This window comes from Heterocephalus glaber, unplaced genomic scaffold (assembly GCF_053883595.1).
Source record: "Heterocephalus glaber isolate CG9 unplaced genomic scaffold, H.glaber_assembly_v1.0 deba00000071, whole genome shotgun sequence".
In the NCBI taxonomy this organism is placed as follows: Eukaryota; Metazoa; Chordata; class Mammalia; order Rodentia; family Bathyergidae; genus Heterocephalus; species Heterocephalus glaber.
Window position 1 is genome coordinate 566,628 of NW_028258137.1, and position 17,443 is coordinate 584,070.

The 17,443-nt window shown below is 51.4% G+C and overlaps 1 long non-coding RNA gene across 2 annotated transcripts in view; it reads right to left on the minus strand.

Moving 5' to 3' along the window:
• LOC106009237 (uncharacterized) overlaps positions 1 to 17,413 on the minus strand; it is a 49,833-nt gene extending 32,420 nt beyond the window's left edge. For both annotated transcript variants that reach the window (XR_015450231.1, XR_001183327.3), the window contains exon 1: positions 17,280 to 17,413. This is a non-coding gene — a long non-coding RNA (uncharacterized LOC106009237). The remainder of the gene's footprint in view (positions 1 to 17,279) is intronic.
• Positions 17,414 to 17,443: the final 30 nt, after the last annotated feature.

Below are 17,443 nucleotides of genomic sequence, written 5' to 3' on the forward strand. Positions count from 1 at the left end.
CGCATCGAGCGCGCATCCCAGCCAGCACCACGAGAAGACTGCAGAGCACCTGCTCCCGCAAGGGTCCGCCTGAGCTACTGAGGGCCTGGGACTTTGCCAGGGAAGGGAAGTAACCCTGAAACCATGCTAGCCGTCCGTCTTAGCTAAGGGGGTCAGGGACAGAGGAGCACATGGGACTCCCCGGCCAGGGCACAGGCTTGCAAGAGACCAAAAACCTGCCTCCACACCTCCCACCAAAGCCCATGCGCAGCAGTTCCTTCACCCAGAACCCACAGCCAAGAAAGCGACAGCAACAGGAAGACACAGTACAGGCTCAGCTGTGCAGAAAGTCAGCCCTAACCAAGGTGCTGATGGCTCCGATCCAGGCCACAGGTGGGCAGAAGAAGCCTTTGACAAAATCCAACATCCTTTCATGACAGAAATCCTGAGGAAGCCAGGCATGGTGGCACACACCTGTAATCCTAGCATGCTGGAGGACTGCCAGGGGCTCAAAGCCAGCCTGGTCTACATAATGAGACCCTGTCCCCACCCCCCCAAAAATCCTAAGGAAAACAGGTACAGAAGACCTAATCTCCTTCCAATAAAAGCCACTTATGGGGCCCAAGATTTAGCTCAGTGGTTCCATGGCCTGGCTTGCAAGCGCACGGACCCGAGTTCAATCCCCAGTACCAAAAGAAAAAAAGCCACTTATGACAAACCTACTGCCAACAAAATATTATATGGCAAAAAGCTGAAAGCTTTCCCTCCAAAATCAGGAACAAGACAAGGATGTCTCCTGTTCAACACAGTACTTGAAACATTAGCCAGATCAATCAGACAAGAGAAAGAAATAAAAGGGATACATATAGGAAAGGGAGAAGTTAAATTATTTTTTGCAGATGACATGATCCTTTACATAGAAGATCCCAAAAAAATCCTACCAAAAGATTCCTAGAATTAATAACTAAATTCAGTAATGTAGCAGGATACAAAATCAGTACCCAAAATCAATAGCATTTCTGTACACTAATAATGAACTCACTGAGAAAAAAATTAGGAAAACAATAGTATTCACAATAGCAAATTAAATACCTAGGAATTAAGCTAACCAAGAAAATGAAAGCCCTCTACAACAAAAATGACAGTACCCTGAAAAAGGAGATTGAAGAGGACATCAGAAAGTGAAAAGAGGGCTGGGGATTTAGCTCAGTGGTTCCGCCGCCTGCCTCACAAGCACAAGGTCCCGAGTTCGATCCCCAGGACCAAATGAAAAAGAAAAGATATCCCCTGTTCCTTGATAGGCAGAATCAATATTATCAAAATGGCCATATAGTAAAACCTTGGCTTGCGAGTGTAATTCATTCTGAAAGCATTCTTGTAATCCAAAGCACTTGTGTATCAAAGTGAATTTTCCCATAAGAAATAATGGAAACTCTTATGATTGGTTTCACAACTCAAAAAATATTCATATAAAATTGATTACAATACTGTAATGTCGTACAAAATAATAAAGAAAACAAAATATAAAGAAAAGTAAATTAACGTGCATTTACCTCTGAAAACCTTCGTGGCTGGTGTGAGAGAGACAAGAGAGGTTACTGTGCAGGACGACCCTCACTGTCACTAACGGAGTCACTGCTGTCTATTGGCTCAGTGGAATCTTTTTCTTTTCGTGCAACTTTAATAAGGAGTCTATCCAATGACACTTTCTTTTGCCTCCTTTTGAGGATTTCGCAGAAATGTGACATCGCGCTGTTGTTAAACAGATTCATTGCTTGCGCCACTGCAGCCTTATTTGGGCGGTGCCTTTCTGTAAAATTTTGCAGTTTACATTTCACACATCTCCCTGATCTCATTTGAAGTGAGGGATTCCCCTGCCTTTTTCTCCTCCTCCTCTACAGATGAGATCTCCATAACCTCCTGGTGTCAGGATATGATCACTCACAATCCCAAGGCAGAGAGAGAGATGGGGAGGGAGAAAAGAACCACTGCCTCAGTTTCGAATGTGATGTTCAGCAGCAGGTACTACTCGCATTGCAGACATCACTCATCTTTCAAGGTAACATTTATTACAAATGTTTGCAGAACGCTCACAGAACAAGTTACTCACAATCCAGGGTTTACTGTACTTCCAAAACTGATATATAGATTTAAAGCAATCACAAAACACCAACAGCATTTCTCACAGAACTAGAGAAAACAATCTTGAAATTCATATGGAACCAGTAGAGACCCAGAATAGCAAAACCCATCATGGGTCACAGGATCAAAGCAGGATGGATTGTAATCTCAGAGTTCAAGTTACACTACAAAGCTACAGTGATAAAAACAGCATGGTACTGGCCCAAAAACAGACATGTGGATCAAGGATCAAGGATCAAGAATAGAAGACAAAGAAACAACCCTAAACACATCCAGCCACCAGATGACAGGCATGTGCCACTACCCCCAGCTGGAAGACAGTGACAGTGCTGGGCAAAATGGCTATTCACATGCATAAGATTGAATCTAAACCCCTGTATTCCACCCTGTAATTAAAATTAAAATGGGTCAAAAATCTAAATGTTAAAACAGAAACACTTAATCTGCTGGGAGATAAAATAGGTAAAACTCTTGAAGACACAGGCATAAGCAAGGACCATATGAACAGAACCACAACTGCAAAAGAAATCAGCAACAAGAATCAAATAATAGCCAGTGTGGCACACACCTGTAATCCCAGCACTCAAAAGGTTGAGGCAGGAGGATTGCTGTGAGTCTGAGGAGAGCATGGACAACATAGTGAGTTCAAGACCAGCCTGAATTACATAGCAAGACTGTCTCAAAAAAAAAAAAATTAACAAATGTGATATCAAATTGAAAAGCTTTTTTGCATAACAGAGGAAACAACAGGGTGAAGAGACAACCTACAGAATGGGAAAAATTTTTAGCCAGCTATTCCTCAGACAGAGGACTAATATCTGGAATATATAAAGAACTCAAAAAAATTGAATCCCCCAAAAATAAAAGACCTAATCAAAAAATGGCAATTGAAATGAATACATGTCTCAGAAGAGGTCCAAAGGCCCTATAAATAAATGAAAAAATGTTCAGCATCACTGGCTATTAAAGAAATGCAAATCAAAACAACAGTGAGATTCCATCTTACTCCTAAAAGAATGGCCATCATAGGGCTGGGGATTTAGCTCAGTGGTTCCGCCGCCTGCTTTGAAAGCACAAGGATCTGAGTTTGATCCCCGGTACCAAAAAAAAAAAGAAAGAAAGAAAGAGTGGCCATAATCAAGAAATCAAATAATAACAAATGCTGGAGGGCCAGGGCTTTAGCTCAGTGGTTTCGCCACCTGCTGCGCAAGTGCAAGGACCCGAGTTCAATCCCCGGTACCAAAAACCAAACCAAAAAAAAAAAAAATGCTGGAGAGGCTGTGGGGAAAATGGAGCCCTTCTACACGCTGATGGGAATGTACACTAGTACAGCCACTGTGGAAATCAGTATGGAGACTCCTCAAAAAAATAAAAACAGAAATTCCATTTGACCCAGGTATTTCCCTTCTAAGTATCTTCCTAAAGAAGTTAAAGACACCATATTACAGTGATCACTGCACACCCATGTTTATAGCAGCACAACTCACAAATCTTGGAGCAACCTATCTGTCCATCAACAGATGAATGGCTAAAGAAAATGTGGTATTTATACACAATGGAGCACTACTCTGCCATAAAGAAGGATAAACTTGAGTCATTTGTAGGCAAATGGATGCACCTTGAGACCATAATGTTAAATGAAACAAATCAGACAAACAAATATTGCATGGTTTCTCTTGTATGAGAAACCCAAAGTATAAATAAAGAACAAAATAGTTGGGGATTTAGCTCAGTGGTTCCACCGCCTGCCTCGCAAGCACAAGGTCCTGAGTTCGATCCCTGGTACCAAAAAAAAGAACAAAATAAAAAATAGGTAATAAGAAACAGAGATACATCTTTTGCCAAAGGGAAAGGGAGCAAAAGGTGGAGGGAGGGAAGGGAAGGGGATAAAAAAGGAATTAAGATGTGTTATGTACTCGCACCTGCTCCCACGAGGAATATAATCATTACATACTGCAAACATACACTAATAAACCAGAAAAAATCAACATAACACACAGGAGTAATTCTGGAAATGAAGGACCAAAAAGCTATTGGCACAGAAGACAGCAGCAGGCTGACAGAAGAGCTTCTGTACCTGTAATCGCTTTCAGCGGCTTAACCTCTCCAGTCAGTCAGGGATTAGCAAAGGGGATACAACACGATGCAGCCACAGCTGTGTATGAGACTCGCTGCAGATCAGACACGAGTGAAAGCAGCCCACGCAGTTCCGAACGCTGTGCTGCCTACAATACCAGACGGTAGGTCTGTACACGTGGAGAAGAGACGCAAAGCAGATGTTACAACAGCAACAAAAGGTTCAGTACATCAAGAAGATAAAAACCATGAACACCTATGTGCGTAAGAATAGGCCATCAAAACATAAGAAGTAAAAGTGGACGGAACAAGTTGGGCAAGGGGGCGTGCACCTGTGGTCCCAGCAGTTGGGAGGCTGAGGCAGGCAGGATTACAAGCTTGAGTTCCGCCTGGTATGTGAGTTACTTTCTTGTTACTGGGACAAAATACCTGATGCCTGCATGTTAGAGGAGGAAAGGGGTTTTGTAGACCAGTTTGTAGAGGTTTCAGTGCCCAGTCAGCTGGCTCCAAGGCGGGGCAGCATGGCAGAGGGCACTAGAGAGGAGAAGCAATTCCTGGCAGGAGGACAAAGAGCCTTCCCTCTCTGTCTCTTCCATGCAGGCTGCAAGCCTACTGGTTGGTGTCACCCTCACCCAGGACACTTCTTCCTTCTTCAGTAAGTTCATCACCCAGACACACCCAGAACTGTGCTAACCTAATCAGCAGACGGGTCTAGCACCCCATTTCCCAAAGCTTCACCTATGAGTGCATGAAGTTTTGGGGGGACATCTAGGTACAGCCCTAACATTCTGCCCCGGCCCCTAAAAGATTCATGTGCATCCCTTTATGCAACATCCATTTAGTCCATCTTTGTAGTTGTTGTTCATTTTGTGAGAGAGGGCCTTGCTATATAGTTCAGGCTGGCCTTGAACTCACTATGTCGCCCAGGCTGGCCTCAGACTCACGGTGGTCCTCCTGCCTTAGTCTCCCAGGTGCCGGGATCACAGGCGTGGCCAGCATGCCCGGCTAGTCATCTCTAAGAGCTGGCAAAGTCCTACAGTTTCAGCACTGCTGAAAAGTCCAAGTCCAACTTCTCAGAGATTGAAGGCAAACCCTGAGCTGTGCACCCCCGTAAATGCAAAGCCAGTTAGACATTTCCGATATTCAGCAACACAGGATAAATATTCCCATTCTAAAAGGTACGAAGAGGGAACCAGAAAGGATATGGGAGCAACACAAGACCAAAATCCAGCAGGGCAAACATTAAGTCGCATCGTTCCCTGTCTAGCACCCAGGGCGATCTGTGGTGAGATGGGAGCTGCACAGGGCTCCGCCCCCACAGCGCTGCTGCTGGTTGTGGCCCTCCTGGCCTCTCAGGCTGGCTCTGCTCCCTCCTTGCGGCTTTCCTCAGATGCCCCACATTCCTGGTTTCAACCTTCTGGGGTCTCCACTGCAACTTCGGCTTCACACTCAGCTTCACATGCTGCCCTCTCAGGGGCTCACTGCCTGGCCTCCCAGGCCTTCTTCTGAAATCTGAGTGGAGCCTTCGTGACCCCACGGCTCTTGCATTCTGCATGCGCCTAAAACCAGCACCACGTGGATGACGCCAGAGTCTGCCACCAGCTGGAGCAGCAGCCAGGCTTCTGCATGCTATGAACCCAGTCCTGAGGGACAAAGTCCTCAGGCCACCACTGTTCTGGAACATGGTGCCCTAGGACTCTCTTCTCAAAGCCTTTAACCTTTGCAATTCTGAGGCTGCAAAGAGTGGAGTCCTACTGGTTTTTGTGGTGCCCTCAATCCATCTTTTCTATGGTCCTGTTTTGAAATACTTAGCTTTTTATTTTTATTTTTGTATTTTTTGGTATTGGGGATCAAACTCAGGACCTTGTGTTTGCCAGGCAGATGCAGTGCTGCTGAGCTAAATCCCCAGCCCAGTATTTGGGTTTTTATTGCTAATCTTTTCAGCAGCCAAGTTTTCCTCTGCTCCATCTTTTCAAGCCCTACTGGAGCTTCCTTTCTGGACAAACTAAAAACTTTCTAAAGATTCTCAAGGTACAGATTGGCTAAAAGTTCCTGGTGGTATCCATGCCACTGCCTCAACATCAGACTGCCTTGAAATTTCATCTGCCAGATTAATCAGTCTGCCACCTTTAATCTCAGTCACCCACAGGATCTCCGGACATGAGCAAAATGTAGACAAATTTTCTGCCCAAACATAATACACATGGCCTGGAGTCCAACTGCCAATGCATTCCTTGCTTCCAACTGAAACTTTTCGAGTCTGTCTTTTCTGGCTGCATTTCTGGCAGCATTCTGGTCGTCTGGGCTCTGACCGGAATCTCGCATCAAGCTTGGCTCACAGCATCCCAGGGCTGCTTCTCCAGCCAGCATCTTCAGACCGTTCAAAACTCCTCCTGCAAGCCAGTTCCAGGGCTTCTGAACCACATGCACAGTCACATCAACAGCCTCACGTCCGGTATCAAAATTTGTCTGAGCCAGGTGTGGTGGCTCATGCCTGTAATCCCAGCACTCAGAAGGCCAATGCAGGAGGACTGCCCTGAGTTTGACGCCAGCCTGAGCTACAAAGTCAGACCCTGTCGCAAAACAACAACAACAACAAATTTGTCTTAGTTACTTTCTTGTTGCTGGGACAAAATACACAACACCCATAAGTTAGAAGGGGAAAGTTTTATTTTTAGCTCACAGTCTGTAGAGGTTTCAGTTCATAGTTGGCTGGCTCCACGTCAGGGCACCATGGCAGAGGGCATGGCAGAGGAGAAACAGTCCATGGCAGGGGAGGCAGGAAGACAGAGCCGCTCTTCTCTTCTTATTCTATGCAGGCTACAAGCCTGTGTGTTGCTGCCACCCTCACCCAGGGTGGGTCTTCCTTTGTCAGTCAGTCAGTCCACCCACACTTGGAACTGTGCTAAGACAACCAGTGGATTAATCCAGCATCCCACACTCATGACCCACTCACTCTCCAAAGCCCCACCTGTGAGTGCATGAGGTTCTGGGGACATCTAGACACAAACCATAATACCTGGGCAACTTCCCGGGAACTATATCTCAAAAAAATTTTTTCATTAAGTTTATTGGTACATTTTAGGTATAAAATACAGTTACATTCATTGTGGGGAACTGTACCTTTACATGATGCATCTTAGTTCTTATTTTTTCCCCATTCCCTGCCCTCCCTTCACCCCCTCCACCCTTCTCTATTTACAGAGACTTTGTTTCCATTTTTTCCTTTTCTCATATTCAAAAAAAATTTTTTTAAGGCTAGGGATGTAGCTCAATATGAAGGCTCTGGGTTCAGTCCCCCGTATCTCAAAAAAGAAAGAAAAGAAAAGATTAAGGGGAGAGATTGTAGTAAATAACAGTTGGAGGTTAAATACACTACAAAGCACGAATACTCCACCCAGCAGCAAAGTGCTCTTCTTCCCAAGTGCGTGGGGCACATGTCCCAGGGTGGCCCATATGTCAGGCCACAAGTTACGTCCTAATAAATTTAAAAATGAACATAGACTGAAGCAGGAGGGTTACAAGTTTAAGCCCAGCCTGGAGAACTTAACAAGGACCTGTCTCAACTTAAAAACTTTAGGGCCGGGGATTTAGCTCAGTGGTTTCAACGCCTGCTGTGCAAGTGCAAGGACCTGAGTTCGATCCCCGGTACCAAAAAAGAAAACTTTAAAAGGCGCTGGAGACGTGGCTCAGTGCAAAGGCCCGAAGTTCCGCCTCTAGTACCATAAATAAATACAGAAACATTCTTTAACCACAGTGGCATAAAGCTATAGATCAATGGCATAAAACTGGAAAGCACAAAACTGTATAAACCCTGTGTAGCTGTGCAGCCTGTGATCCCAGCACTCAGAGGCCGCAGCAGGAGGTTCACAACTTTAAGCCCACCTTGGGCAATTCAGTGATTTAGCATGACCCCATCTCAAAATAAAAAATTAAAAAGTGGCTTGGTAGGTAGAACAATGTGAAGGCCCTGGGTTTAAGCCGCAGTTACCACTGAAAAAGAAAAAATGAATGCCAATGTTTCTGATGCTTTTCCAAAATAATTTAAGAGGTGGAAATGCTTCCTAACTTATTCTATGAGGCCAATATTGCCCTGAAGCCAAAAGCAAACAGGGACACTAAATAAAACTATAAACCAACATCTCTTATGACCATCAATGCAAAAATCCTCAAGGAGATACTAGTGAATGGACTCCATGACCATGTGGGGTTTATTCCTGGAATCCAAGGATGGCTCCGCATGCAAAGGTAGATCAATGTAACATACCTCTTTAAGACAATAAAGGGGAAACTGCCTGGTGTGGAAGCACACACCTGGCCTGCCGGGACCGTGCAGAGGCTGAAGCCAGAGGCTGGCAAGTTCAAACCCAGCCTGGAAACTGAGCAACACAGAGGGAGCTGTGTCACAACAGAACAAAACACCACAAGGGAGGGATGCAGCTCAGAGGGAAGACCCTGGATTCAACCTAGGTTTAATTCCCAGTACTGCTAAGCAAATGAATATACAAATAAATTTGCTTTTTAAAAGGGCAAAAAAAATCACAATCATCTCAATTGATGCAGAAAAAACATTTGACAAAATTCAGTATCCTTTCATGATAAAACATTCAACAAACTTAGAACAGAAAGAAACTATTTCTGTACAACTAACACCATGCCTGACACCCCGAGGGGAGGGTTCAGCTCTGCCCCCAGATGGCTCTCCTCAGGGTCAGGCGCAGGTGAGGGCACTGCTGTCCTTGCTTCTGCTCAACATGGGGCTGGGTATCCCATGGAGCCATGGGAAAGAAAAGGAAGAAAAGAGCCGGGTTGGAAAAGAAGTAGTATGATTTTATCTATTGGAAACCAGGAAGACTCCATACAAGAACTAATAAGTGTGGGCTGGGGATTTAGCTCAGTGGCGCCTTGCCTGCCTTGCAAGCACAAGGTCCTGAGTTCAGTCCCCAGTACTGTGAAGAAAAACAAAAAAAACTAATAAGTGAATTCATTAAACAGCAGGATACAAAGTCAAGGAGCAAAATCAATTGCATTTCTATATACTAACAATGAAGAATCTGAAAAAGCAGTTATGACAGTAATTCCATTTACAACAGCAACTAAAAGGATACACTAACCTAACCAAGGGGGTCAGAAATTTGTACAATAAAAACTACAAAACTGCTGAAAGAAATGAGACAAATACTAGCTTTTTCACAACAGATTATCCTCGAGAGCACAAATCACCACTAAATCAAAGCCAACATGGGAAAGGAAAAGACTCCCATCAATATCCTTGTCACTGGACACATGGATTCAGGCAGGTCCCCACTGCTGGCCATCTGAAGTGTAAGTGTGGTGGCATCAACAAAAGAGCCACTGAAGAATTTGAGAAGGAGGCTGCTGAGATGCGGAAGGGTTCCTTCAATCATGCCTGGGTCTTGGACAAGCTGAAAGCAGAGCGTGCGTGGTATCACCATTGACATCTCCCTGTGGAAATCTGAGACCAGCGAGTATCATGTGACTATCACCAGTGCCAAGGACACAGAGACTTTATCACAGGCTTGACTACAGGGGCGTCTCAAGCTGACTGTGCCGTCCTGCTTGTGCTGCTGGTGTTGGGGAACTGGAAGCTAGGATCTCCGTGAGTGTGTCCTTCTGACTCACATGCTGGTGTGAAACAACTCATTGTTGATGTCAACAAAATGCATTCCACTGAGCCACCTACAGCAAGAAGAGATGTGAGGAAGATGTTAAGGAAGTCAGCAGCTACATTCTGAGCACTGGCTGCGACCCTGACCAGCTAGCTAGCTTCTGGGTGGAATGGTACAGCGGCTGCAGAGAAGGGTTCACGTGCCTTGATTCAAGGGCAGGTCGTTCATAAAGATGGCGATGCCAGTGAGACCACAGCGCTTGCAACTTAGGTTTGCATCCTGCCACCCACTCGCCCAACTGACAGGCCTCTGCGGCTGCCCCTCCCGATGTCTATGACATTGGAGGTATCGACACCGTCCCCTGGGGCGAGTGGAGACTGGGGCTCTCAAGCCTGCACAGCGGCCACCTCTGCTCCAGTCAGTGTCACAGCTCAAGTAAAGTCTGTCGAAAGGCACCACGAGGCCTCGGGTGAAGCTCGTCCTGGGAACAGTGTGGGCTCCAGTGTCAAGAACCTGTGCCAAGGATGCTCGTCATGGCAACGTTGCTGGTGACAGCAAAGATGACCTGGCCAGCTGTTTCCCTGCGGGGTTATCCTGAGCCATCCAGGCCAGGTCGGGGCTGGCTGTGCCCACGGTGGGGTTGTCACACAGCTCACAACGCTTGCAAGTTTGCTGAGCCGAAAGTAAAGACTGACTGCCGGTCTGGTAAGAAGCTGGAAGAGGGCCCCGGTTCCTGGAATCTGGCGATGCTGCCATCGCTGACAGGGCTCCAGGCCAGCCGTGTGTGGCGGGCTTCCCTGACCCCTGCTCCGGGTCATTTTGCTGCTCACGACACGAGACAGCTGCCGTGGTGTCATCACAGCAGTGGACAGGAAGGCTGGGGGAACGGCCTGCCCAGGAGCTCAGAAGGCTAAAGGAACATTACCCTCACCCCTGCCCACCCCAGGCTTCATCAGAAGCAGAAGACCGGCCTCAGCACTGCTTGTACCAATTGGCTGTGTAAGTTTAATAGTAAAAGATGGTTAATGACAACAAAGTATCATAAAACCTTCAGAAGGAAAGGAGAATATTTTGTGGACCATTTGTCTTTTTTGTGTGTGGCAGTTTTAAGTTATTAGTTTTTAAAATCAACATTTTTTTTTTTGGTACAGGAGATCGAACTCAGGACCTTGCACTTGCAAGGCAGGCGGCAGAACCACTGAGCTAAATCCCCAGCCCTTAAAATCAACATTTTTTAATGGAAACAACTTGACCAAAAATCTGTCAGAGAATTTTGAGACCCATTAAAACAAAGTTTAATGAGATTATATTTATTTTTAAATAAAAAAGAAATGAGACAAACAGTAAATGGAAATATATCCCATGTTTGTACACACAGATTGGAGGACTTACTAAAATGTCAATTCTGAAGCCAGGGATGGTGGCACATGCCTGTAATCCCAGCCCTCTGGAGGCTGAGGCAGGAGGAGTGCAGTGAGTTCACCGCCAGGCTGCACAACATAGTGAGACTTTGTCTCAAAAACAAAACAAAACAGAGCTGGGGATTTAGCTCAGTGGTGCTGCCGCCTGCTTCCCAAGCACGAGCTCCTGAGTTCGATCCCCGGTTCTCCCAATGAAGTCCAGATTCTACACAGCCCTCTCAAAGTCCCAGGGGTGACTTTTGCAACTAGGAAAACTGCACCCTAAGACACATGGCGCCTAAGGGGTCCCATGCAGCACAACTCTGAAAAAGAACTAAGCTGGAGATCGCCCGCTTCCTGTTTTCAGACTGACCACAGGGCCATGCAATAAAACAGTGTCTTGATCGAACCCGTGGGACTGAACAGAAAGACTGACAAAGGCTCCAGCGCCATTCATGAGGAAAGGATGGCCTTGCAACAAATGCTCAGGCAAAGCTGGAGTCCCATGCAGAAGAGTGGCCATGGGCATCGGGGACGCAAGCTCTGCCTCGGAAACGCATTCGGCTGAGCCGTGGAGGGGCCGGTGCTGGAGGCCCGGGAGGCCTTGGAATGTCGGCTCCAGGGAACCAAGCAGCTCTGTGGGGCAGAGGCTGCTCCACCCAGGCTCCTCAGCCACAGGGCCGCAGGGAGGGACCAAATGGCCCTGAGCCGGGAGACAGCGCTACAGGGGCTGGGCCGGAGGGAGGCTGGCCCTGCTCCTCATTCACTGGGCCCAGCAGGGCCCCATTCAACAGGAACTCAGGCAGAAGCTGACCCGACGGGCACTCATGTGGCTGGAGCAGACTCGCAGGCAGGACCCCAGGAGCCAGAGACAGACCTGAGCAGACCTGAGCAACTTGGAAGCCTTGTGAATGGAGTGCACGAAGTGTCCAGGAAACCTAGGCAGGGACACTCAGGCAGAAAGCACGGGCAATGTGCCGAGCTTTGTGCCGCGCTGAGTGCTGCCGGAGCAGGTCGAGGGAAGGCCCACTCCGGCCCTGGGCTTGCCGGAGGGTGTCCCAGCATCAGAAAGCAGTATCCTGACAGAGAAAGGAGGCAGTGTGTGCCCGGCCGCCAGCACCCTGTCAGGGACCCAGCTGCTTCCCTCCTGAGGTGCTGGTTGCCTGCAAGCGAGGGCCTGTGTTGCACCCCAGTGTTGGCCCCCACTCACATCTGAAACATACGGGCCCCGGTGGGCACAAGGGCAGCAGCCTAGGGAATGGGTGGCAACCCCAAAGCACAAAGGGGATGGAGGAGACCACACCTGCACAGGGTGGGCAACTCTCCCCCGCCTGCGGAACATGCCGCTCATGTCTCCCCTGGATGAGAACACCAGGCGTGTACACAGTGGGGCACCACGGCAGCAACGTGCAGCTGGGCAGGGCAGGACAGGAGCCAGGGAGCTGCCTTCCCTGAGGGCACAGCACCGAGCAGCCAGGGGACGTGTATAAACGATGGCACCATCAGGCGTCAGGAAAGGCAGGGCTCCCCAGCCCCAAGCGCCCTCTCTGGAGGCTGCAGGGGAGGAGGACGGCAGCCCACGCAGAGGTGAGTGCGCTGCCCACGCCTGGCGCTGCCCTCTGAACAACTCAGCCATGCGGGCTCGGGGATCTTAGCTGATAGGGATCTTGTGCATTCCCTCGGCTGCAGCCTCCCACGCAGCCCACTGCTGCCACGGGTGGGCCGGGGCCTTGGCGGGACATCCTGCGGGCCACCTGAGACGCCCCATTCTGCGGACAGCACCACCCACCTCTGGGCGTTTGAGCTCTGTAGGGCAACACCTGGTGAACACACAGCACAGCGGAAGGAGGGCAGGGGAAGCCCGGGCCCCAGGGAGCAGGGCCTGGCACTGCTGTGAAGCTCTGGAGAGTCTTGTGGGCAGCCAAGACGTGAGTGATACCTGGGAAGGTCAGTGGGAACCTGGCGCGGCAGCCTGGGCCAGCGAATGTGATCCCAGCACCCTTGGGACGTGGGGTTTGGGCACATTCTCATCCCACCATGCTCGCACAACTGGATACAATGGGGACCACATGGGATGGGATGGAAGCGCTCAGGAGGCTGAGGCAGCTGTGTCCCCCAGCACCCTGATACCCGTTTGTTCCAGAGGTTACCGGGAGCCCGAGGGCTATGCCCGGACAGCTGGTTCCCAAGGGCTCCCGGAAGCTCCGTGGGAAGCCCCGCTGCAGGTGGGACCCATCCCCGACCCACTTCTGTGACAGAGAAAGCAGCAGGTGCAGCAAGGGCTGGTGGGGCCTCCCTGCCCCCTTCAGACCATACAGAAATGGTCCTCACACCCGCACGGTGAGCACCCTACCCGTACCCTGCCACACACGCCATGCACGCCATCCCGAGGCTGCTGTGCTTCCAAACCATGAAGCCAGTGAGTGCTGGAGGGGACACCACACCCCTGAATGTGCTGGCACAGCTGTGGCACTCACTGGGCACTGCAGGAATGGCGGGCAGTGGCAACACAGGTGCACGTGGGCACAGATGAGGGCAGAGCCCTTCTGGATCCAGCAGCCCATGGGCTGTGCCAGAGCAGCATGGACATGGAGGCTCCTGGGAAACGGCAGAGCTTCGGAGGCCTGGCCCTGCAGAGGGCACATGGGGACCACGGGCACTGGCCAGTGCTTGGTAGGCACAACGGGCCAACGGATGTGGAAGGAGAGGTAGGAGAGGACACAGAACGGGCCAGAGCCACTGACGGGCGTCCACACAGCTGCCCACGGGCTGCTCAGTCCCCAGCTAACCAGGAGGCCAATGTTGCCACAGGTTTGTCCCCAGTCACCCGATGAAGCTGTCCACTGGACACACGTGAAATATGGGAGCAGAGGGCCCAGAGGGCTGGAGCATACCAAAGGCTACATCTCCGTCACTTTCCCAGCCGGGGACACAAACTCAACACCTACAACTAGAGGAGGAGAGGTTTGCCGAGCTCATAGTTCAGAGGTCCAAGTCCATGCGTGGTTGCTGGCAGAGGAAAGCTGCTTGCTCACAGCCTGGGAGCTCCCCGCGAGGATGGAGGCGCCGGGTGGGAGGTGTGGCCTCCAGGTCCCACCAGTGGCCAGTCAGCCATGAGCACACTGCAGACGAATCCAGCACAGCACCCCGAGATCCAGCCACCCTCCCAGAGTCCTGCCTCGGAGGGCGAGATTCTGCATTCACCTGTGCAGACACCAGCATGGCCCTCTTGCAAGGGTCGCTGGAAACAGGCCACGGGAGGCCACCGGCAGGGGACACCCAGCTCACTGTTGGGTCCGGCTGCCTCGGAGGAGTGGCTGTCACCTCCCTACTCCCGCAGCAGGGCCTGGCTTGATTTTCTTTAAAATGGGTTAAAACAATAGCTAAAAGGCTGAAATGAAGGCACCTGCGTGGGTGGGAAAAGGCACTTCCTGAAGCAGAAGGCCGGGGAACGAAAACTCTGTTGCAGGGTTGGGCTCCTTCCCTGGGACCCCATTCCACACAGGCCACAGCCACCACAGCATGGCAGAGCCAGGCAGTGAGCCACCACTTCAGAAGACACCACCCCCGGCTGCAGGGCACAGACAGACCCAGCTGGCACAGAGCTAGGCGCTTCCTCCCCAATGGCTGGCATTTGTAATGCAGAGGGCGCCACACTGGCCGTGGGGGAAGTCACCAAGGGTCCTGCATGGTGCTGGCCTCGTGTGCCACACTGCCAGAGTGCCAGGCAGAATGTGCCTCCTGGGGTAGTCATGGTGCAGCTGCTCTGGATGCAACCAACCGCCTTCCCCTTGAGCCTGCACCTAGGGAGGGAACCTGCACTCGGCGCTGGGCGCCAGGACAAGGATCTGTAGCCATGCAGGTCAAGGGCCGCAGCAGGGAAGCCACTGCTACTGTGTTAACTGGCTACAGTGCACCAGCGAATCTGCCTCCTGAATGGGTGTCTCTGCACCTGTTGGCTGTGCCCGAGCAGGCCAAGCCCAAGGGCTCTTCTCCCTCAGGGGCAGTGACCATGACAATCACAGGAAGCCCAACTGCTGGCATGTGACCACCTCTCCAGCAGGGCATGCACACCCTGGAACATTTGCCCTTGTCCCCCAAATCACAGTAACTTCTTGAGGACCTTGGAACGAGAGGAGTGTCCTCATCGGATGCACACCCGGTTAGCTCCATTCCAGAGAAGTCACAGCAGGAGCCAGAGAGCAGGCAGGCAGGCGAGCCCTGACCCAGATGCCCCGAGAGGTGGGATGAAGAGCCAGACAGGGCTGCACTGGGCCAGCTGTATGCTTGTGCCCCGTGGGTCCCCTCCACCAGCACAGGTGGCTGCCAGCAGGAATGCAGGCCAGAATGGGACACACGGTGTCACCTACCAGCATCGGGGACTGGCACAGCGGGACACTCTTTGACCACATTAATGCCCCAGGCAGAGGCACTAGAGGCCTTCATTCAATTACGAGCTCTCGCCGCCGGCTTTACCGCCAATGACCAAGCTGTACACGAGGCCCCTCCTGCTCACCCCGGAACGAGCACAGGTGCAAGGGAACACTGTGAACAGAACAGCCCAAGGGTGGTGCTGAACCACAGCCACTCAGCCTTTGCCACCCTGCGTGCTCACTTGTCCCAGGGAGCCAGGCTGCCTCCTTCGATGGGGTTGGGGTCAGGCTGGGCAGAGGAGGGGCGGGAGAGGGTGAGAGAGCGTGGGCTGGGTGGGATGCAGGTGGGGACTGTCCTCTGAGCCAGCCGCAGCGCCCCGTCCCGCAGGGTCTGCCCCTCCTCACACACTGCCCGGCACCAGGCTGAGTGCCCAACTCGGTGCTTGGCAGGGCCCCGCAGGGCTTCCTGGTAAGGTGCGTGGGCGTGGGGCACCTGCTTCCCCAAGACCCTCCTTGCTGTGCTGTTTCACTCAGCGCCCTGTAAAACCAGGAGCCTGGGGGTGGGGCTCCCGGCACTGCAACCCGAAAGCCGCCCACTGCTGTGTAAGGGAGCCTGACGGACTCAGTCGCCAGGCTGCACTTGTTGACTTGTTCTGAGACATTATTTCTTTCATGTCTCCGAGAAATTTACACAACACCCCCGAGCGTCTCTTGACAGAAGCACGAATAAGTGACACCATGGAATATCATTTAGCCCTGAAGAGGAAGTCCCTGCTAACATAGGCCCCCTAATGGATGCGCCTGGAGGCCCCTGGCCAGGTAGCACAGTGGAAAAGGCAAGCGCCACTCAGTGCCTCCTACGTGAGACGCAAGCACTCCGTCCTGGAAACCAGAGACAGGCAGTGGGACGGTGTCTGCCAGGCTGGGAGGGAAATGGCTGTGTTCCGGGGACAGCGTTTCCACTTCGCAAGACAAGGGTCACAGGGGGCGGTGGTGCCGGCTGGGTTGCAGGCGGACCTCGTACCGCTGAGCTGCGCGCAGAGGTTAAAGTGGTGAATGCGGTCGCAGTGAGGTGAGTGTGGGCAGCACTGGGGCGGGCAAACGGGCACCCCGAGCACCAAACGTCGCCTGGAGGGGCCCAGAGCCTGGGCCGCAGACAGGGTAGGACGCGGGACACAAAGGGAGGTGCTGACCACCAACCCTGCACAAGCATAATAGGGAAACCGGAAGGGAAGGTGGGGCCCAGCCAGCCCTGGTGACCACACCTGTGATCCCAGCACTCGGGGAAGCTGAGGCAGGAAGAGCGCAAACTTGCCCAGCCCGGGCAATTTATCCAGACCCTGTATTTAACACGACTTTAAAGAGGGCTAGGGACTACTACTGGGTTCAGCCCCAGTAGAACGCGCACGCACACAAGCACGCGCACGCACGCACGAGAGCCCTGGAAGTTAGTGTGGACGTACTTACCGCCACTCAGCTGCTCAGTTACAAGTGGGTAAAAAGGCAATTTTGTGCTACGTATATTCATTCTGCAATGAGCTAAAAAATGAAAACTAAAGGGATGGGGTGGGGGGCCCGAGCCCGCGGTCCCGGGAAAACCGGCAGTTCCGACTGCAGGAAGACACGACACGCAGCTCACCGACCCGCAAGGACGCTCGGCGCCCGCGCGCAGCACCTACTTGGCTCCCGGACGCGGCGTCCGCGCCAGGCGAACCCTCGGCGCCACTGGGCGCAGTGCGCGAGCTCCTCGGAGGACTACGCGGCCTGGAGCCGAGCCGCACCCGAGTGCTGCCAGCCGCTGGGCCGGGCCACGCCACGCCACGCCACGCCTTGCCCTCGGGCT